At 34.9% G+C, this 23,356-nt stretch overlaps 3 non-coding genes across 3 annotated transcripts; 2 read left to right on the forward strand and 1 right to left on the reverse strand.

The window, feature by feature from the left end:
* The first annotated feature begins 13,514 nt into the window (after positions 1 to 13,514).
* Positions 13,515 to 13,586, forward strand: TRNAH-GUG. The gene has a single exon. It is a non-coding gene; the product is annotated as a tRNA-His (tRNA).
* A 1,786-nt stretch (positions 13,587 to 15,372) lies between these two features.
* TRNAV-AAC lies at positions 15,373 to 15,445 on the reverse strand. Its single transcript has one exon. It is a non-coding gene; the product is annotated as a tRNA-Val (tRNA).
* Positions 15,446 to 23,112: 7,667 nt separating this feature from the next.
* Positions 23,113 to 23,194, forward strand: TRNAS-GCU. The gene has a single exon. It is a non-coding gene; the product is annotated as a tRNA-Ser (tRNA).
* Positions 23,195 to 23,356: the final 162 nt, after the last annotated feature.

Below are 23,356 nucleotides of genomic sequence, written 5' to 3' on the forward strand. Positions count from 1 at the left end.
ACAAGAGAAGACACTGAATTCTCAAATTGTTGTAAAGTTTGAATATAGGAACACTAGAATGATTATTCCTACCTGCAGAAATAGTTCCTACTCCATTAAGGCCCTTGTCACAAGGAAAGAGCATTTGAATAGCTCCTTCTTTGAAAACGGGAGCTAGACATGGAGCCCTCATGTAGTGACATCAGAAGTACTCTCTAAAATATAATATTTCATTCCTTACATCCTCTTCAAGATCACTTATATAAATATCAAATTACTATGGGTTAAAGAGAAAACCATAAGAGAGTCCCTGCTTTTCAGGAGCTCGTAGACTAAAGGGAAAATAAAATGAAGATATATACAATCAAGATTCCCATAGTAAAAATTCAAAATAATCAAGATCAGGAAGAGTCTAGCATTAAGGTGGGGAGGGAGGTCAAGAAAAGATTTCTTGCTGAAGGTGATATTCTTCTGTGACTTGAAGAAACAAAGGGAAGCCATTAGTCATAGAAAAGTAAGATTTTCAGGTATAGATATATAGGACAGATAATCATAATACAGGACCAGGAAATGGAGCATGGTGTGCAAAAATCACTAACGAGGTCAATTGTCACTACAACTAAAAGTATAAAGGGGTGCAGTAAAGTATAAGAAGACTGGAAAGTTAGCAAGTAGCAAATAAAATACTCTCAATTCCAAACAGAGGATTTTATATTTGATCCTGAAGGTGATAGGAAACAACTGGACCCTGTTGGATAAGAGGATGATAAGGTCAGACTTCCATTTAGAAAGATCAACTTGACAGCTGCTGGTAGTAGAGATTCCGGAATGGGGAGACAAGAGATAAACTAAAAAGACTAACCTGCAGGATAAAGCAATAGTTCAGGCAGGAGATGAAGTAGTTCTGCCTGAAGACAGTGGCAGGGTCAGTTAAGAGAATGAGATGTATATAGTCAGAATTATGAATGTAAAACCAGCAGCCCTTGGCTGATTGAATAATAGAGTATAAGAGATAGGGAGTTGAGGAGGATGCCTAGACTGTGAGCTTATAAGACTGAGAAGATAGTAGTCATCTGGCTAGTAATAGGAAAGTGAGGAAGAGAATAGAGCTTGGGGAAGGAAATATAAGTTTAGTGTGGGACATGTTGAGATGAAAATGTATTTTTTTGTTGATGATTGATGTCTGACTCTTAGTGAACCTCTTTGGGGTTTTCTTGTCAAAGATGCCATAAGGGTTTGCCATCTCCTCCAGCTCATTTTACACATGAGGAAATCAGGGCAAACAGGATTAAGTTACTTGCTCAGGGTCACATTGATAGTATCTGGGACAGGATGTGAATGCAGGTTCTCCTCACTCAAAGCATTATATTCACTGTACTATCAAGTTAACAGTCTTAACTTAAAATGCATAGGAATATCCAATTCAAAATATCCAATAAACAATTCAAAATGCAAGTCTCAAGATTGGGGGAGATTTAAGGCCTGAAAGAAAAGTAAGTCTGGGAACATTGAAATGATAATTGAATTCAAGATAACTTACAAGAGTCTAATGTATAAAAAAAAAAACTTAAGAAATTATGATCTTGTCGGTTTGGGGGATAATGACAGAGTTCATTTTATTTGGGTTATTTTTGTTAATAATGCTTCTATTTCTTCTTTCTCATTTGAAATGTTTTTGTTAAACACCCTGATTATATTTTGAATTATGAAAATAAAATAAGTAAAATATCCATTCCCTTTGGTCCTGAGATTCCATTATTAGGCATACTCTAAAAAGATCATCAATAAGAAAGAAATTTCCCATATATACCAAAATACTTTTGCAGCATTTTTTATTATATCCAAGAAATGGAAACAAAGTTCATATGCATCAATTGGGAAGAAGCTAACAAATTGCGGTATGAGAATAAAATGTGTTCTGAAAGACAAGAAACATAATGAATGAAGAGAAATATGAATTAATTAATGGAGAGTGAAGTAAACAGATTCAAAAAAGAATAAACATGATGGTTTCCCCAATATAAAGAGAAAGAATAACTACAAAATAATCACAAGTGAATATTGCAAAATTGCAAAGAAAAAGTGTGGCTCCAAAGAAGAGATATTTTTCATTGTATTTTCAATATGTCATTCAACAATTCTTCCAGTTCTTTTAGGTTCCAAGAATATATTTTTTTGGGCCAGATGGCTTCAAGTCATTAAAACCCAATAGATGTTGGCCTACTATCTTTTTATTCATCTTGGACATGAACTCTTTTTTTCTTATTTTTGCTGTCATTTCAGGAAAATGGAAAAAAAAATAACAATTAAATAATTAATAACTATTACATGGGTTGTCCAGAATTAGCTAATAAGCATGTGAACCCAAGTTTGAACTCAGATCTTCTTGACTCAAGGTCCAATGTTTATCTACTGAATATCCTATCCTTCCCTGCTGGAGCATAGCAAGCAGTTCTTTAATAAATAATAATTAACTCAGGCACTTACTGACTAAACTCAAAAGACATCAGCTACTAAATCAAGATCTCTTGATTTGATCAAAAAAAAGGAATAAGGAAAATGGAAAGCCATGAAAAAATGAATTCAGACCAACATATGCTAAGATAAGCTCCAAATGGATATTTGATTTAAAAATCAAAGATCACATCACAAGCAAATTGAAGAAGCAAAGTAATAGATTCATGAATTAATATTAAAGAATGAAAGAATTTAAAGAATTCACTCAACACCATGTCCTCTGCAACAGGAATATGTCTTTTATTATTTCAGTATGAACTAACTAAACCAAGCTTCTTCTTTAGCATGTAGTCAACTAACTCTCTCATGCTTCAGTCTCTACCTACAATGTAAAAGCTACTAGATCTTATAGAATTTTTATTGTAACTTTGTTTTATTTAAAATGGTTTTTTTCCTCTTTGCTTGCAACATTTTCTCCTTAACTTGGGAGATTTGAAACTTAGCTGTGATATTCCTATAACTGTTCCTCCTGGGATCTTACTCAAGTGGTGATTGGTAGATTTCTCTATTTCTGCTTCATCTTCTTATTCTAAGAATTTGGTATGAATTTCCTTGATAATTTCTTGTAATATTGTTTCAAGATTTTTTTTTATCATAACTTTCAGGTAGTCTGATTATTCTTGCATTATTTCTTCTCACTCTCTTCTCCACATCAGTTGTTTTTCTGATGAGATGTTGTACATTCTCTTCTATTTTTTTCATTCTTTTAGTTTTGTTTTATAATTTCTTAGTGTCTTATTACATCAGCTTCCCCTTGCCCAATTCTATTTTTCAAGGAATTATTTTCTTCCTTAAAGTTTTGATTGGTTTTCTTTTCTTCTTTATTGTCTTGGATTCCACTTCTTTCCCTGTCCACCCCCAATTTTCCTTTGATCTCTCTTATTTAATTTTTAAAGTACTTCCAAGAAATCTTTTTGGTCTTGTGACCATTTGACATTTTTTCTTGAATAAAGAGTAGCTTTTTGAACTTCATTATCTTCTTCTGAAAATGAACCCAGATCTTCTCTAGCCCCATAGTAACTATTCAGGGTTGAATTATTTCACCTTTCTTTAATCATTTGTATTTGTATTTTATTTTATTTTTAGCAGCTTATTACTAATCAGGTCCAGCCGTGTGGGAGAATGATACTGCAAGCCATAGGTCATTCTTACTGTTATTTTCTGAGTTCTTTGCAGTGCAATCTCAGGCACTTCTCTTAACCCCTAAGCCATGGCTAGGGTCCCCAGCCATGTTACCCCATAAATGTTACTGTTCCCTTCAGTCCATTCCAAGGCTGCAAACTTCAGCTCTCTTCTTTGCCTTGGAACCCAAAACCAAAGATTCAACTTTCCTGAAAATGTCCACAACAAGTAGGATTCCTGCTCTTCTGCTACTACATTCACCAGATGTGTGCTAACTCCTACCTTGCAACCACAACTGTGCTTGGCAAACCTTCTACACCATCTTCTAACATCCACATGTTTGTGAAGTAAAAGTTCCTAAGGTTGAGGCTGCCTTCCAATGGAGTTGCACCCAGGACTTGCTGTTTGCTGATTCCTCAGTCTGCCTAAGGGTGTTTGTACTCCATTTAAACCAAAACTCTGCCACTGTAGGACAAGCCTTTCCAGGGTCCTCCCTAATTCTCTTAAGAAGACAACTGCTTTAACTTGAGTTTTGTTTATTTTGCTGCTCTACATTCACTTTGAAACAATGGTCTATCTTTTTTGTAGAGAGGAAATGTGTAAGTCTTGAAGTTGTCTCTCCTCTTGTTCCTTTTTGATAACAAAAGAGCTTAGAAATATGAATTTTAGTCTAATGATAGTTCTGACTGTATGGTAAAATAAATTGAAATACTGTCTTATCATTGTCATTTCCATATTTAAATTATCTATCATTAAGATTTGTTCTTTGACCCATCAATATTTGAAGAGACTTCATTTCCAGTTGATTATTAATACATTTTCCAGGAGCTTTTATTTATTCCATTGTTAACAGTAAAGAATATATGTGTACTTCCTGCTTTCCGCATTTGTCTGTGTCTTTTTTTGCTATTACAAATCAATTTTTTTAAGTGTCATAAGCAAGTGAGGGGGAAAAAAATGTGTCTTTCTATTTTCTTTTTTAAAATTTCAAAACATCTGTCATATTTTTTATTTTGAGTAGAGTTCAATTTATGTCATTAGCTCCTTCTTTATTGTTCAGTTACATTTACATAGGAGTGGTAAAATAAATTGTTCCTTTATTATTTTAACTTATTGTCTTTTCCTCCCATAATTTATTTGTTTTTTCCTTTAAAAATTTAACATCCATGTCATTATCACAGATAAATTAGCATTGAAATCAACTTATCACTCACTCCTTACTAAAATTTAGTATTTCTGACTTTTTTACTTCTCTTTTTTAGATGAAATTATAATTATTGCTTTTTTTCTTATTCAATTGAGGAATAATAGATGTTTCTATATCCTTTTTATTATTAAATTGTTAATATCAGCTTACTAAAAATAACTGATTATTCATTTAATTGGCTCTTTTCTTTCCAATTTTCATTTATATTTTAATTATTTAAATTTTGTTATCTTTTCATGCTAAAAAGATCTTTTTTGTTATGATCCTTTCTGAAATCACAATGGCTATCACATTTTTTTTTATAAGCAATTGGGGCACAATAGATTTTTCTTGAACCCATAATTTGAACTCCCTGTGTTTATTATTAAAAACAAATTATTAGAAATTTTTTTTTCTAATTCATTTAACTAAGTTGATTCATTTTATGGGTGAGTTCATCCTATTCACATTCACAATTATGATGATTAATTTTTATTTGCCTCTATTCTATTTTTCTTTTCTACATTCCTCTGTCTCTATTTAAAATTATTACTTTCTTTTTTTCTTATAACCTTCTCTTCAATATCTTTTATCCAAGTTTAAACTTAGTTTTGCTTAAAACTCACCCTTGCTTGAATATGTATTGTCCTTTATATGTGCTTTCTCCCTCTTGCTGCTTCTATTTATAACCCTTTTGAGTTGAATCAAACTCTAAGTAGGGGTATGTGTGTGTGTGTGTGTGTGTGTCTGTGTGTCTGTGTATGTTCTGGCCTCTTTTAAAAAAATTCGAGGGGCAACTAGATGGCTCAGTGAATAAAGTACCAGCCCTCAAGGCAGGAAGACCTGAGTTCAAATTTGATCTCATATACTTAACCATGTGACCTAACTATGTGACCCTGGGCAAGTCACATAATCCTAATTGCTTTAGCCAAAAAACAAACAAACAAACAAATTCTAGAAACTACAATAATAAATAGAACTTTCCTTAAAATGACAAATAATAAAAATGTAAATCCAGATTATATCACGATTTACAACAGGAATAAAATAGAATAATTTTCAATAAATTCGGAATGTGAATTTTCATACATTTTCATATATAATTATAATATAAAAACTTACAGATCCATAAAATATTGAAAAAAGAAGAAAAATCTAGTTGAGAACAGTAGTGGCCAATTTCTTCCCCTGCCCCCAAATCTGCTTAGGACACTGTCAAAAGCCAGTCAAAAAGAACTTCTCAACTTGCAAAGAGAGTGTATTACTTCTTAAGGCCAAATCCTAGAATGTAAAAGCATCAAAAGAGGGAGGATTCAGAAAGTGAGCAACAAGAAGATATGTGACTGATAAAATATCAAGGTTCCAAACTATCAAGAGGAAAAATGTACTTAAAATTCTCAAACACAAGTGAAGAATAAATAAAAAGAACAAAAAAATAATTAAATAAATAAAGATAATATAATATACTAATATGTTGATATTAAATTATATTAATATGTTATGTAATGTATTATATAATATATTATATAATATGTAAATAAATGTAATGTTCTTCTCTAAAGTGTAATGTTCTCTGGGAGCAGGTTTTTTGGGGGCTTCTGAAGGCAGCCTTCCTTTCAGTTCAGTAATCACAAGTGCAGCCAAGGATTAAAGTCCTAATCCTTTATTGTCTCTTTCAAAATCTTATCTCCTTCACTTGGGGCTCTGCTAGTTTTTCTTAAAGGGCTTCTGTAGTCTTGGTTCCTAGAGTTTGAACTGCCTTCTCTGGCTTCTCAATCTCCTAGACTGAATCCTGGCTGAGGCTCAACAACTTCTAGTGGACTTGTCTTTTTTGATCCTGACAGCTCCTCCTTATATGTTCCACACTGAGTATTTACCAATCATTATATCACTAGGAAACCATTATTTGTTGTAGGATTAAATCAATGCTAAACTAGATTTAACCATTGTCTCTTGAATTCCACTTACTTAGCACCTTGTAAGAATCCTAACAGAATAAATAGAGAATAAATAAATAAAAATCTAAAAAGAATATAAATATGTGTGTATCATAATATCCTAGAGATTTTAAAATTATAAGCTTCTAAAAATAAGTATTTCAAGACAAGAAAAATAAATCAACACACAATGAAACATATCAACTGGTGACTTACTAATAAAGTTTAGAGTTGATGGGATTCAGATACTTGCCCCCAGTCCACCCCAATCCAAACCTGCACCCAACTCCAAGCCTCACTGAAATCATTAATCATCGAACAAGGAGCAGACCAGCATATTTTGGAACCATATCAACATGATAGTTACCACAAAACATAACACAGTAATCAAGTAATAAAAACAGGTCACTAACAGTATGCAGAACAGGACATTGGACAGCAAACCTCAAGAAATCATTCCTTCCCTGACATGGCACCTGTGCAGTTCTCCTTTTTTGCTGTCCTTGGTTATACCTGTATAGATATAACCTATGCTGGTTATAATATCATTATCATATATTTATATCCACCTAGGGTAACCACATGTACAGTTCCACCAAGGCTTTAGGATCTCCCCATGGTAGCAAACTCCTCCTTATAGACTCAAAATTTGCATATCTTGTGATGTAAGCAACATCATTTACTTTATAAACATCCTTGTCTTGCTTTGCTGGGTTGCTGACTCTTTCAAGGAGCTTGGCCCGCCAATGAATGTGTAAATTACATGTCTTTTTGCTTGAGTTGGAGACGGAATTCTTTCAGAGGTGACACAATGACATATACTTGACACCTCAATAGAACTACAAGATGTTCCAAAATGATTCAAGAGGAAAATCTCAATGTTGGAAAAGATTAGGAGAGAACAATTGGTAGAATTTATGGATTATACAGAAAAGAAATTACTGTAATAGAAAAGCTTGAATCAAACTCCAATATACACAAAGATTAAATCCAACAATTTCAATGACAAGCAATAAATTCTGCAGGCAATCAAAAGATCTTTAAATATAAAGAATAGGAAATTCAAATAATTCAAAATTACTCTGCAACTATAAAAAATGCCGGAAGTAAATAATATCTTTTTAAAAGGAAAGAAGTTCTTGACACAATGCAAAATGATCTAAATCTCATTATTATTGAAATGAAGAAGAATGCTCAATAAAGGAAAAACATTTGAAGTATTCTAGGGGAAAAATGATGAATAAACAAACATTTATTAAGTATCTACTATATGTCAGGGATTGTAATAAGAGCTAAGGATCCAAGAAGAGGAAAAGATTGTGCCTTCCCTCAAAGAGTTTGCAATATGGAGACAACATAATAACAAATTAAATAATGTCTTCTATATATGCAATAAATAAGAAACAATTAATGTAGAATATTATAAATAGAATAACATAAAATAATTAATTCTAATAACAAAAATTCTATATAAGAATTCTGTAATGCATTACCATTAAAAAGAATTGGTAAATGTTCCAGTAAAAGATATAATTTTGATTTGGGACTTAAGGGAGGCCAGGGAGGGGGCAGCTGGGTGGTGAAGTATATAGAGTACCAGCCAGTACCAGTCAGGAGGACCTGAGTTCATATCTGGTCTCAGACATTTAATATTTCTTAGCTGTGTGACCCTGGGCAAGTCACTTAACCCCAATTGCCTCAGAAAAAAAAAAAGTGAGAAGCCAGGGAGTTCAGTAGGTAGAACAAAGAGTATTGCAGGGAAATGCTTGGAACACAGGGATGGAATGTCTCACTTATGGAGCAGCCAGAAAGCTAGTATTTGTGGACTGAAAAATATTTGTGAAGGAGTAAGATACATCTGAGAGGACTGGAAAGGCAAGAAAGAATAATAAAGGGCTTTGAATACCAAACAGAACATTTGTATGAATCCTAGAGACAATAGGAATTCAATGGAATTTATTAAGTACCAGGGAGACATGCTCAGACTTGGACTTTAGGAAAATTATTTTAGTGGCTGAATGAAGAATGGGGTAGAGTACAGAGACACCCAAAGTAGGCAGAGTTTCCAGCAGATTATTGCAATAATACATGGGGGAAGTGATGAGGGTCTATAGGAGGCCCTATCTTTGCAATGGATTGCAGTAGCAATGGAGAAAAGGGGATATTTTCAAGATGTGTTGCAAACCAGATTGAACCCTCTGACGTGTAGATGGTTGGAGCTAAAGAGAGCAGGTTAGAGACGGGAGAGTTAGGAATCTAACAGAAGTCTAATTTCAAAGTGAGAGAAATGGCTTTCAAGGATAGAGACAGACTAGACACACGTGCTGGGGTCTCACTTCTGTGGAGATCCTGTTTTGGTAGGGATGAGCCTTGATCTAGATACTTCTGCTTAGACAGAGTCAAACAGTATAGTGTCCCAATAATATTGAGGTAAACAACAACAATGTGCCCGTTGGTGCTTGCTCCAGCTCAGGGACCATCAGTTCCAGAAGGTGAGTGCAAACGATTGTTGGGATGCCAAAATCAGGACACTATTTGCTTGCTGGACTTTAGCTCTGGAAAACAGGCTGTCCCTGTTTCCTCCTTTTGGCCAAAGGAAGGGGGTGTGAAAGAACTCTATCCTTCTGGCCCACAAAGGAGAGGCAGTATTGTGAACATTTTCAAGGGAGTGGCTCTCTCCTGCTGTGAATTTGGCTCACCCCAGGATGGGGTCCGCTTCTCGAAATTTTAATAAATAATTCTGCTTTCTATGAGTGATCTTTGTAGTAGTCCCTTTGGGTAGGTCTTTTTGTCCCAAACACCCTGATCATATTTTGAATTATGAAAATAAAATAACTAAAATATCCATTCCTTTTGGCCCAGAGATTCCATTGCTAGGCATACTACAAAAAGGTCATCGATAAGATAGACCAAAATACTTATACAACATTTTTTATTTTATCAAAGAAAGGGAAACAAAATTCATATGCATCAATTGGGAAGTAGCTAAACAAATTATGATATGTGAATAGAATGTGTTACAAAAGACAATAAATATAATGAATGAAGAGAAATATGAATTAAAAAATGGAGAATGAAGTAAGCAAATTCAAGAAAGGATGAACATGATGACATCCCCAATATAAAGAGAAAGAATAACTACAAAATAATCACAAGTGAATATTGAAAATTTACAAAGAAAAAGTGTGGCTCCAAAGAAGAGATATAAAATATTTTTTCAGAAGTGGAAGCTTAGCAAGTACATTGTACATATTTTCAAAGTTCTTTGATTAGTTTTGAAGATTTTGCTTCCTTTTTTCTTTAAGAAATATCCTTTTTTGTGTCAGATAGCTTTCTGAGAGGGGAAAGGGACATGATAGTGGGAGATATTTTCATGACATAAAATCAAAAGATATCAAATAATTTTATAGATTAAAAATAAATGTTCTACTTTCTTCTGTTTCTTTTTAGAGGAACACCTCAAATACCTATATCCCTTTTTTAAAAGTTCATCCCTTTAAATCAATGAATGGACTTATCTGGACAAAATATGTTATTCTAAGATTCATCATGATCTCTTTGCAGAATTTCACATTCAAATTCTTTGATTTCTCATAGATGAAGAAGAGTCTTGAACTTTTCAAATTAACTTCTCTTGACTATATAAAGTATGAATTGTTAGATACATAAATTTTGAACTTTAGCCATTAAATTCATTGGTAATTTAAATTTGCAGTTTCTCTTGGTTGACAATTTTTGTTCTTTTAATCAATATATTTCCTTATGTTGAAATTAGTTAACAACGGGGCATAAGAAAACTGAAAATGTAGAAGGGAGTTAGGTTAGGAAGGGCTCTGAATGCCAAACAAAGCATTTTATATTTGCCCCTGGAAGCAATACAAAGATACTGTGGTTTTTTGACAGGAAGCATGTTCAGACTTGAATTTTAAGAAAAATTACTTTAGTGACTAAAAGGAGAATGGATTGGAGTGAGGAGAACCTTGACTCAGACATATCCACCAGGAAGCTATTATATTAATCAAGGTTTGAGGTAATGAAAACCTTCAAGAGAGATATGGCAATGTCAGAAGAGAGAAACAGTTGTATTCAAGAGAAGTTACAAAGATGAAATGACACCTGAACAATAACTTGGATATGGGGGATAAGAAATAGTGGGAAATGCAGGATAAATCCTAAATTGCAAGGGACTAGGGGGATGATTTTGCTCTCTACAAAGGGCACAGAGAAGGTAGGAGAAGAGAGAGGGTTTAATAAGAAATATATTGAGTTCTGTTTTCGCCATATGGAACTTCACATGTTTACTGGATATTCAATGTATGATATCTGAAAGATCATTTGAGATGAGATTAAAGGTCAGAAGAGAGAGTGAAACAACAAAACTAGATTTGAAAATCATCAGCATTAAGATGGTAATTAAATTCATGAGAGGTAATGAGATTGCCAAGTGCAATAGTATAGAGGGAGAAGAGAAAAGAGTCCAGGAAAGAACCCTGAAGGAGACCCATCATTACTGGGCATGGTCCAAAGGAAAATCCAGCAAAGGAAACAGAGAAGGAGCAGCCAAGTGGATAAAAGGACCAGGAAAGAGTGGTACCCTAAAATTGTAGATTTAAGAGAGTAGCAAAGAGGTGGGAGTGATCAACAGCATCAAGGCTATGAAAAAGTCAAGGAGAATGAGAGTTGAGAAAACACCATTGGATTTTCTTTTTATGAAACTGAGTTATTAAGATTATGATGTTTTTCCCTTTTTGTCCATTTGGCTGTATCATATTGTTATAGGTGATCATCCATTTTCTTTAACATGTTTAAGTTTGTTATCCTAAAAGGGTGCAGAGTAAATTTTAACAATTCTTTTAAGTCCTCTTTACACTTAAATTCCTTGAATTCCTTAAAATCATTCCTCTTGGTAAGTTGATTTTCCTTTCACTTTTTTAAAAAAAGATTCAAGTTACCTAATTACTTATTGATTTTCTAATTTAAAAAAAAGCTTTATTTTTAATCCATGTTTTTCAAGTTTATTCATTTCCTCCCCCACTCCATTTTCAAGATTTTTTTTGCCTATTTGTAGGTTGATAACTCACTAACTTCTTTGATTATTATTTCATGCTCAATTAAGTTAAATTTTGTCTTTCCTTTAAGGACTGCCTCAGTGGCATTCCCCACATGTTGACATGTAATTTCATTGTTGTCATTCTCTATTGCACAGTTGTCGGTTGTTTCTCTAATATATTTTGGTCAGTAAATGCAAGTAAATACCATAAAGAACTTACCATAAAGAACTTGACTTTTCGGCATTAAAAATATGTGGTTTAGGGGCAGCTAGGTGGCGCAATGGGATAGAATATCAGCCCTGAAGTCAAGGTGACCTGAGTTCAAATCTAATCTCAATTATTTAACACTTCCTAACCGTGTGACCCTGGGCAAGTCACTTAACCCCAATTCTCTTAGTAAAAAAAAAGAAAAAGAAAGATAAATTTATGATTATATATTATATTGCTATACAATACATATAAATATATCATCTATAACATAGATGATATATTTATAAGATATATATGTTTTATAAAGATATTTTTTGATGTGTACCTTAGTAGCCTGCCTACTTGGCTTATCCTTCCTACTATCTCTGCTCTACCCTGGTGTTTCTATTAGTTGGGTTGACCCTTGCTGAGGAAACTGAGCTCATTAGAGAAAAATGTATTCTTTGGAAAATCTCCTTTTAAGCGCTCCTACAAACCAACTTGCACCTGTTTCATCCTCCTAGAATGGGAAAAGATGTCCTGGGAAAAATCTCTTACCACACCCTCGTTCACGTCCACTTAAGATGTGAACTATATGCTGTAAAATCTGTCTTTTGACTTTTCACGAAATAAACACCCCAAATACAATGGAAAATAGGACTTTCAAGCATTGTAAATACTTGTTTCATAAAAATGGAATTAAAGTTTCTCCCTTGGTGCACTGTTACCCCATATCCCCTGAAATAAGTATATCCTTAACAACGCAAAGAATATCTATTATGCTAATGTTGCCTTACTTTCCGGTTAGCCGGTGTCTTCTCTGCTCTACACCGGCTTTCAAACGAAGGGTCATCAGAGGCAGACTGGAAAGCCAAGTATCGCTCACGCCTTCAGAAAGAATGGGAGAGTGACAAAGCATCTGCTTCCACGAAGATCTCGACTTGCTATTTCAGAGGGAAAAAGAGATCGTATTTGAAATGAAAGGAGAGAGAAGAGTTACTCTCTTTAGTATGCAGGTACCTGAGAGGGGAAATCCTCGAATGGTTCATGTACCAGTCAGCTCTTCTTTATTTCCCTCTAGTCGCGGTAAGGGTCCAAAATAGGTTGGATTCAGCCAACATAATGATCCAAACAAAAGACCGACGTTAGGTAATGGAGCGGGGCGGGCAGAAAGAAAAAGAAAATGCGAACTGTTGTCTGTGATCCAACAAGGAAGAGGTGGGTTCCGGACTTTCCGCAAGTGGTAGGAGAGAGAAAGGAGGGTTCTTTTGTGTTCCCAGTCTGGGTGATGGTGTCCACTGTACACAGACAATTGTTTATCTGTTTGTTACCCGTCTTGTGTGGCCAGTTGCCTGTTTTCGGAGCTTTACGATTTCAAGTAGTCCGTGGGAACTGTTTGTGTGTAACCGAGCAACTAAGAGTATCTCAACACAACTATTATTAGGAAAAATGCAGAATTTGAAATAAAGGAATCGACATAAACCTTACAAAATTTAAATTGAAAGAACAGCTTCTCATCTGCCAGAGTGGCGTGCCGTGATCGTATAGTGGTTAGTACTCTGCGTTGTGGCCGCAGCAACCTCGGTTCGAATCCGAGTCACGGCAAGTTAGGCTTAGTTTTTTTTTTTTTAACTATCATTTCCCAATTTTACGATTTGAAGACTTTTATATAATATCCAGTCCAATAAAGCAATAAGGTTTAACATCCTTCCATCAATCTCCTAAGTTTTTTTCAGGAGCTGTCTGTTGATTTCTTAATCAAAATATAATAATTATTATAACGTGTACGTAGTGCTTTAAGTTTTGCAAAGTGCTTACAAAAAGGCAGGTTACAAGGCGATTAGTTTTGATTTCTTTTAATAAATTGTATTGTTATCTCTTATTTTAAAATACCTAGCTTAATTTTCCCTGCATCTCTTCTCCTCACAGCGTGCTATTCTTTATAGCTTTCCCCCCCTTTCTTTCTTTCTTTCTTTCTTTTTTTTTGCTGAGGCAATTGGTAAAGTGACTTGCCCAGGGTCACACAACTATGAAGTGGTAGGCGTCTAAGGTCAAATTTGAACTCAGGTCCTCCTGATTTCAGGGCTGGTGTTCCAATTATTAAAACAACAACAAAGCCAGTAGAATTTTAAAAATGTAATCATGTGTACAATGTTTCAGAGTCTTAAATTCCATCGCAGTTATGCAAAATAGTGAGGGGAAATGGAATCTTATATCTCTTCCTTGAGTGCTAAATTTGTTCTCTGTAACTTTGCAGCGTTCTTTTTCACTTGTTTTGTGGCAAATGTGCTTCTAATTTCATTGTTATAGTAGATCAAATTTTTAAGGAGTTGTTTGTCTCCTTGGTCCTTTGGAGGTAAAATCACTCTAGAAGTTCCTGGTTCGAATTGTTTTTCTTCTCATATACACTTGAGTCCCATAGTCCTGACTTTATTCCCTACGAGAAAATAGACAAGTCTCTCCTATTATTACTTGTCCTCCAACTCCCTTATTTACCCCCTCTTAGATTCATTTAGTGCTTTGGACATTGTAAAATAAAATTTTACTGTAAAAGAAAATTTAATGTAAATTTAAATAAATATACTTAGTATGTATTTATTTAGCAAGAGGTGAGAGGTCATATTTGTACTCATACTCCCGACTCCACTCCAAGCCCTCTATCCACTTCACTCAGCTATCCCTAAGCTTTTCGTGATGATCTTTTAATAAATGTTTATTTATCATGAGCATCATAATATGAGATAGATACATATTTTTAAAAACGGTTTTTTAAAAACTAATTTGTCAACTGTTCACCTCTCAAAAGATAATTTATGGATCATCTTTTTATTCAACTATAACTTGTCTTTTGCCTTCATTCATGAGGATGTCAAATTAATACCATTTACTCCAATAGTCTGTTTTCTCATCAGTCATTAGACAAATATCTCATTAGAGTACCAAGAGAAAAGTTTAATATTTAAAGATATTCTGAAAACCTTATGAACCTTAATATCGCCTATCCCCTTTTCTCTGCCACAGTTGTTGCAGAGCCAGAGAGCACAAGAGGTGCTCAAAGTTGGCCATAGCACAAAATATCCAACACCAAGGGACCAATTTATTGGTGATGTGTCACCCAGGAATTAGCTGAATTTGTATCAGAGAAACAAACGCACATGTTGATTGGACCGTGCTCAAGGCTAGCTTGCCAGAACCCGCCAAAATTTGTTCATTTCCAACACTGCTTATTGAATATCAATCAGGATACACTCTAGGATTTTTGCAGAGGATGGCTCCGCACAAACCTAAATTAACTGCTGTTACTTCCGATGTTTTAATAGCCGGGAAAGTTATCCTAGGGTGGAAAAACCAGACTGTTTAGCCGAGTACTTCTCTAATCCAAAAGGTTAAGTGTTTCCGCCCGGTTTCGAACCGGGGACCTTTCGCGTGTTAGGCGAACGTGATAACCACTACACTACGGAAACCCACTTCTGGAGAGAACCCCCCCAGTAAAGTCCTTAAATAAATGGAGACAGCTCATTCTCAAAAATAAGTAAATTATTTCTTAGCATGCTGCTTAAATTTGAAGAGAAAAATAATAAGATAATTCAACCATGAGCTAGAGAATTATGAACTCCTACCAACTGGGAATTCTTTTGAAAATTCCAGCTATGCTCAGAAAAGTGAGTATAGGTGAAAAAGGAGATTTCCTATTAGAGCAAAAGCACATTTCAAGTTTTAAATAAACCAACATTTGGATTTGAGGAGGAATCAAGCTAAGAGTGGCTACTGAGCACCTGCAGGAGTTCTAAATTTACACCATTTAAAGCCAAATTTCTACCCAGATCTCATTACAAATGGCAAACTTTCAAACTGGTAGAAAAAACGAGCCAGTTATCTTTCCATTATATTTTGCGATGGGGTTGTTTTCTTGTTTTTTTGTATGTTCTGCAGAGAGGAAACCAGAATGTTGAAGCATTTCAACCGTATCCATTTTCATGACATCTATACCTTATTGTCATATATATATTTCCGCAGAGGCGATGCTATGCATTTATGAAATTTAAATAGAATTTTGTCAATGGCATGTTTATGTGGAGACTAAACAGCCTTCGGGGTTGTACAAGGTTCTGATGTCTTCAGGAAAGTGGTCTGAGACAGGTTTTGGTTTTGCCTTTAAAAAAAAAAATCAGGAATAAATGCAATATGTACGTGCCAATCTTCTTTTCTCTTTTATTTGAATACTAGATAACAAGCACGAGTGGTGCTAAAATATTCAAACTGTCGAATCATTGTTTTGAATCTAATAATTTATCCTGGAATCACCGTGTTAACATTTACACTCATAGTGCAATTTGCAATTTGCATGTAAGAAATTTAAATAAAACAATATAACTTTTCTTGATATTCTTTTATTTTGGAAAATATAACTATTTTTATAAAACATATTGTTTATATTAATGTCTAGGCTTTATACTTGTTATTTAAATGTGTAAATAAACATGTTAATATATTTCTCGAAATCAGTCGCTGAGAGTAAACATCAATAGATGTAAATCACATAAACAGAGCTTCTTTGAGGTCCTCAATTTTTAAGAATGTAAAAAGCTCCTTAATCCAAAAATTTTAAGAATTATTGCTATAAAAGTTATTTCTGCCAGACTGAAGCCCTTGGCAGTCTTTTTTTTTTTTTTTTTTTTTTTACTTTCCCCAGTAATTGGGTAGGGAGGGGGTGAGTGGGAATGTCTGGGATTTTATGTAACATTGTGGTACTCTAACATTTGTTCTGTAAATTTTGTATCTAATTTGTTCCACTGATTGCCCTCTTTTTTAAAACCAGTACTGAATCATTTTTGTGAGTGTTGTTTTAGTTGAGCTTTGGTACAGATAGATTCTTTTTCTCCTTACATTTTTCATCATTATCCCCTAGATTCTTGAACTATTCTTAGATTCTTTCTTCCTCCATATGAATTTTCTTTTTTTTTTCCTACTTCTATAAACTGTTTCCTTGGTAGTTCGGTTGGTACAGCACTGAATAAAGAAATTCATTTAGATAATGTTAGGAATTTTATTGTTTTCATTCAACCATCTCCGGGAACAATTGTCTTCACAATTGCATAGTTTTAGCTTTATTTTTGAAAAATGTTTTATATTTGAATTCATACAGTTCTTGGATGTACAAGGTTTTTTTTGTTGTTGTTTTTGTTTTTATGTTTTTTCTATAATTCTCTTGGGTGGAATTTCTCTAACTCTTCCCACTAAATTTTGTTAATAAGAAGCAAAATTATTTTTTACCTTCTAAATCCAATTCTTCCTGTGCAACAAGAGAAATGTTCTGTTCTGCACACACATTGTATCTAGGATATACTGTAACATATTTAACATCTATAAGACTGCCTGCCATCTAGGGGAGGGGGTGGAGGGAGGGAAGGGAAAAATCGAACAAAAGTGAGTGCAAGGGATAATGTTGTAAAGAATTACCCATGCATATGTACTGTCAATGAAAAGTTATAATAATAAAAAAAGAAGCAAAATTGCCAATAATTGATGTGAATCTATCTCATCACCCATAACCTGACCAGTTAATATTTTGATTGACTCTTAGGTTTCCTAAATAAAATATTAAATATTTGCAAAAAAAAATGAATTCCATTTCTTCTTTCATTGTTCTAATTCCCTTGATTTCTCTTTTCGTTTTTGCTAAAGGTACATTTTCATTTTTAGCAAAATATTCTTGAGTGGGTAGCCTTGTTTTACTCACAGAAGATTTTATTTGTTTGTTTTTAAAGTAAATGGGTCACAGCAAAGGTTGAAAACCTACTGGTCATTTAGGTCTGTGGGAAATAGAGAGAGATAAGGTGAAGAACTTACAGAAATGTATGAATTCTTTTTCTGTATTTTATTATTTCTATGTCTCTATGACCTGCATAAGTACGATGTGTGCAAGCCAATATTTACTTAAAACTTTAGATATATTTACTTAACCAGAAATGATGACATTTATCCTTGTTCAATGTCATCAATATTTAGATTAAATAAATGCAGTCAGCTCAGTAATCTGAAGTTTGAAGGTCTGACTGATGATTCCTCTGGAAGCATTCATTCCGTTCTAATCTGCCTTTGGCACCAATGTTTAACATTCATTTAGGGGAGAGGGCACCTATTTCTCAATGCTCCCCAATCTATGATGTAATCCTTTGTAACCAAACCTATAAAAACTGTATATCTTTCCTGAATCTTTAGCCCTTCTACTGCGAGCTTTCTCTCTTTCCCTCCTCGCAGTGGAATTGCTCATTCTCATGAGAATTTATTAATAAATAACTTTTCTGCTTTCTACTGAGTGATCTTTAAGTAGTCATTTTGGTTAAGGGTCTTCTACATCTCTCACAGGACTTAGTCTGTTTTGGAGGAAAATATTGGGGGAGGGAATAGTCAGTAGGAAAACACTTTTGAGGAGGAACACAATGAAAGGAGAGAATAAATGGGGGAGGACAGGTACAAAATTAACAATAGTAATTGATTTGAAGGAGAATAAAGCAAAATGAATTTGCATCATAGTTCTATATTCTCTAGAGTTCGCATGCATATTGTTGGATACCTTTTAGTTTGAGGGCTAATTGTTTGAGTCTTTGTATATGACTAAATTGCAGTTAAATTTCTCCCTGGTTTCTCTGGTCTATTTTGTTTTGGTAGAATCTTTCCCTTGGAGATTAAACTACAGAATCTTCTGTGCCGTTCTCAATAGATAACATTAGTGTTTTTCTTATACTAGGGTTTGTTATATGCTAAGTTTGGTCACAACTGCCACAGTGAAGATTTGTGTTGAGACAAGTTGAAGGAAGTTTACCAAAGAGAAAAGCCAGCGAGCATCTGTTGGAAAGAAGAGAACTAACAGGATAATATATGAAGGTGATAGACATAGGGGAAAGCCTAACAGAGTGGATGATGGAAGTGGAATGGGAAAAAATAAAAAAATTCAAATCTTTTTATTTGATTCTCATAAACCTCATAGTCCTCTCTACATTGTGGTTGCTGTTGTTTGTCCTTCATTCTTGAAAAGGACCATAACATCAGGAAGGTGATGCCATGACTTGTAAATGAATTGGACTTAAGTGAAGATGGTCTGTGCAAATTCCCAAGCTCCACTTCCTCTTTCAGAGCCATTTAAGTCCAGTGGCAGGATGCAAATCAGGATGACTGGAGGTGGCCTTAAATGCAGTGACAGCAACCAACCCAATCCATGTTGAACCAAGACCTCAGAAACTTTAAGTGTAAATAATATTCCTAGCCAGTTTAAAATAAAAAGTCGACCTTGAACACAATTGTTTGGACTTACTCAGGAAATATAAACTTGCTGAGTTGTGGGACCCTGCTAAGAGGGAGTACTGAGGGCACCTCGATCTTTGATGCACAATGTTTTCTGCCACATTGCAGAAACACCCTTGTTGAGCAACAAGCATTGATTTGTGATTGTAGGAACAGGTGCAAGCTGAGGGTCACAGACAGTGGCTATGTGAAACTGGGATGCCTGAACAGGGCCTCTCGCCTTTGAGCCAGCTGTTGAATTGCTGGATTGGTTCTCCTCCCGTTGGTAGATACCATGTATAGGCAATGCCCACGAGCTGTTTCTCTGAATGGTGACTGGGATTTGCCTACTGTCCACGTGCTGCTCAGCTTGCAAAAATGTATATCAACAAGGCTGTAGGGCATAATAAACTGGAGCTCTTTTCACACCCTATGAGTCTCCACCTCATTCATCCCTGCCTCTGAGATGAAAGGGCTCATATGCCACAACATTAAAATGATGCCTGAAACCAGACTTCGTTGTAATGAGCATGGCTCTGTTCATTAGCATGGCTAATGAAACATGAAGCAGAAAATGCTTGAATAAGTAATTTCTTTTTTTAAAAAAATTAATTTATACTGAACTTAAGAAATAAAACAAGCATTTTTATAACATAATTGAATGAGCAGGAAGATGATTGTATGTGATTTATTAATGATTTATTAATATATTATGTACAACTTGCTATTCTTTTAAAATATATAATAAAGCTATCATGTAACTTTCTTTTCTTTTTTCTTGTTTTCTCTCCCATCCCATACCATTAGACACACATGTGTGTATATTTAGGTATGTACACATACAAACATAATGTGTGTGTTCATGTGTGAAATTTGGTACATATTTCTGTTTATCAATTCTTTCCCTGGATGCAGATATTATCTTCCTTTATAAAGCCTTCATAGTTTATTTAGATATTTATGATAGTCAGAATGACTTAATCACTCAAAGTTGCTTTTAAAACAGTATTGGTGTACACAACATTCTCTTGCTTCTGCTCATTTTGCATTTAATTATCAAGTCTATGTTTTTCTAAGGCAGTCATTTCTCAGAAGAAGTAGCATTCCATCACAATCATATATGACAACTTGTTCAGTCATTCCCCAACTGATAAACATTCCACAATTTCCAGTTCCTTGCCACCACAAAGAGAACTGGTATAAATAATTTAGAACATATAGGTTATTTTCCTTTCCCCCACCATCTTTGGAAACAGATCTAGAATAGTATTGCTGAGTCGAAAATATAAACCATTTAATTTGAACATAATTTTAGATTGCTCTTCGAAAAGTTTGGATTGGTTTGGATAACCTGAGTTCTCCTGGATAATCAGGATCTCTTCATGTCTTTCTGCCTACTGCTCAAGACATCATCTTCTTTAGAAGGGTTTAGCCACTGGGAGCTTTGACAGGGATTTTTTGCTCAATGGATTCTTTGGTAGTCTTTTCCCTAAATTGAACGTTAACCTGCTTTGCTTTTGAGATTCAACTGTCACAGACATTGTCTCTGATTCATATGCTGTGGTTATTGTTATGTTATACAATGCTGTGATATTGTAAGTACCTAGAAGTAGTTGCCAAAAGCAATCACCTTGTTTATTAACATCCAGAAGCAATCCCACTAACAGAAATGACTGTGCTACATACTACTAATTTTTTCATTAAGCCAAGTACCTTTATGCCTTAATGAACCTCCTCCAGGAAACTGATCCCTGTCTCCTTGTTGCCAAGTTGCTTGCATAACAGCTCCTAGCATAGAAACTTATTTCAACTCTGTTCCAAAGTGATATCAAAGCAATTGGTATGGAAATAATTGAAGGCTTGTGTCCTCTTGTTGACAGAATAATAGGAAGTCCCCCATTGGTGATGCTGTCAGTTGATGCTCCTTAGTTCCAACCCAGATGTCCAACTTTCTGAAAAGTTTATCATCAGGAGTGAGAGTACTGGCAGTGAGGTGGGAACCCCTGAACTGATGCTTAAAGTGTTTTTTTATATGGGTAGTTGACTTACTGTAGGGAACATTCTGTATACTGATCCTGGACCCTAGACTAGCTTATGAAATTACTAATAACCATTTTCTAAAATCACTAATATAAGTATGTTTAGATTTGCTGAGCCTACAGAAGGAGCACTTCCCAGCAAATAGTTCTTTGAACCTAGGTAACCAAATTGTTGTGACTAATTCTGCTTTTAACAAACCCTGTGATTAGGCTACCGTCCGAAAAAGATCATATGGTTAGCTGCCTTCACATTTTAAACATGGATTAGAGCCAGAACTAAGGTTTATAAGTTTTCTTCACCCTAACCCTAACTGCCAATTAGTTACTTGTGCTTTTTGAAACCAAAGCTTTGACTTAAAGAGAATCCCATGCAAGTGTTTTCATTTCAACTCAAAAACAAATGCTCTTGAAAATGCTACCACGCCTCGATGAAAAGTGGCAGAAAGACGAGTTAACATTCCATTCACTGTAGAACAGCCTCAGTCTCTGGTTCCACCTAATTCCTCCTGTTGTCTGGAAAGAGTAATTTGTGTGTGGGACCCCCGTCTTTGGCATTATGGTACTTGTAGGTATCAACCTAACCAAGCTGACCTCTAACTTGGCAGATAGCTGGAGCTAAACATTGTTTAGAGATAGAAAAATCAAGAGGCAAACAAAAGTTGAATTTTAAAGTGAAGAAAAGAGTTTTCAGGCAAGGAGGTGGATCGGACAAAAATGCTAACAATTAATCTTCACTTCTAGCTAAATTTATGTGCCAAGTTAGTCTCTTACTATGCTTGGTTAGGCTCCTCCTCCCTTTTCCATCGGCACTTTGCATCGTACAATCCAAGCTAGCCAAGAATAGAATTTCCATCCTGCAGAAAGCTTGCCTGCTCTTCCAGCTCTACCCCCCATCCTCACAAATGCACACAGAGTAATTGGGTTGGAAACTGTTTTAATGATCTTGATTTGCATCAAATGAAAAGAGAGCTATCTATGCCGGTGGTTTGATAATTTATGAAATTATGAAATGAAGTAGACATGTCATTTCTTTGAGTATTCGAAGAGAAAGACTACTATTGACAGTGGGACACGGGTAATCAGTCACACTTTAATTAAAAAGAGGGTTATGGGGACAAAATCCCAAAAAGGCAGAGACAAGTTTTGAGAAGTGGAACAAATGCAGAGTGCAGCATGGAGATGGCATAATGGATATTGAACCAAATTCTCTCAGGAAAATAAATTCGTAATTTGGATGTCTCACTACCAGTTTATTCTATTTGTTTCCATTCTTTTCGTTGATTCAAACACTGAGTGTTTGAGGGAGAGTATGTTATAAATGGTAAGGGAAATGGGTATATTTTGCAGCTAATTATAAATACTTCGCCATTTTCAACTCTGATTTCAGCTAATTATGGACGCTCCCCAGTGAGGAATTCTTAAACTGTGTTAGTTGACGAGTTCGGATACACAGAATACCCTTAACACCCTAGCGTAGTGGGTGGCCTGCTGGGGTCCCAGTCTTGCAGGTATTTTAGGATTCGGAAGGTAGTTCCCAGATAGTGCGTTACACTTGGAAGAGAAGGAAAACAATCGTTTTCAATTTAGAGGCATGGAAAAAGCAACGGACGTGAAACAGGCGAAAGGCCAAAAGTGAAGACCCTGTAAAACTTCTTTGTGTCTCGGACGGCAGTGATTTTCCAGATTAGACGTATCCAGTCTCCATTCTCCCCTCCCCCCCAAAAAAATTAATAATAATTTTTCAAACAGAAAGAACATCTCAGTCAAAACAAAAAAAAAATTCTAAAATATGCAGCTGGAATGTCGGAGACGAGGTGGCCGAGTGGTTAAGGCGATGGACTGCTAATCCATTGTGCTCTGCACGCGTGGGTTCGAATCCCATCCTCGTCGTTTCTCTTTGAGGTTTTGATACCTCATACTTCTTTCAGCTGCACATTTCCCTGTTTCACGTCTCTCCTGTGCTTTTGTTGCCTCTCCATTCGTCTTTTTATTTTTTTCTTTATTAAAGCTTTTTATTTTTCAAAACATGCATGGGTAATGCTTCAACATTAA

This window comes from Sarcophilus harrisii, chromosome 1 (genome assembly GCF_902635505.1).
Source record: "Sarcophilus harrisii chromosome 1, mSarHar1.11, whole genome shotgun sequence".
Classification (NCBI taxonomy): Eukaryota; Metazoa; Chordata; class Mammalia; order Dasyuromorphia; family Dasyuridae; genus Sarcophilus; species Sarcophilus harrisii.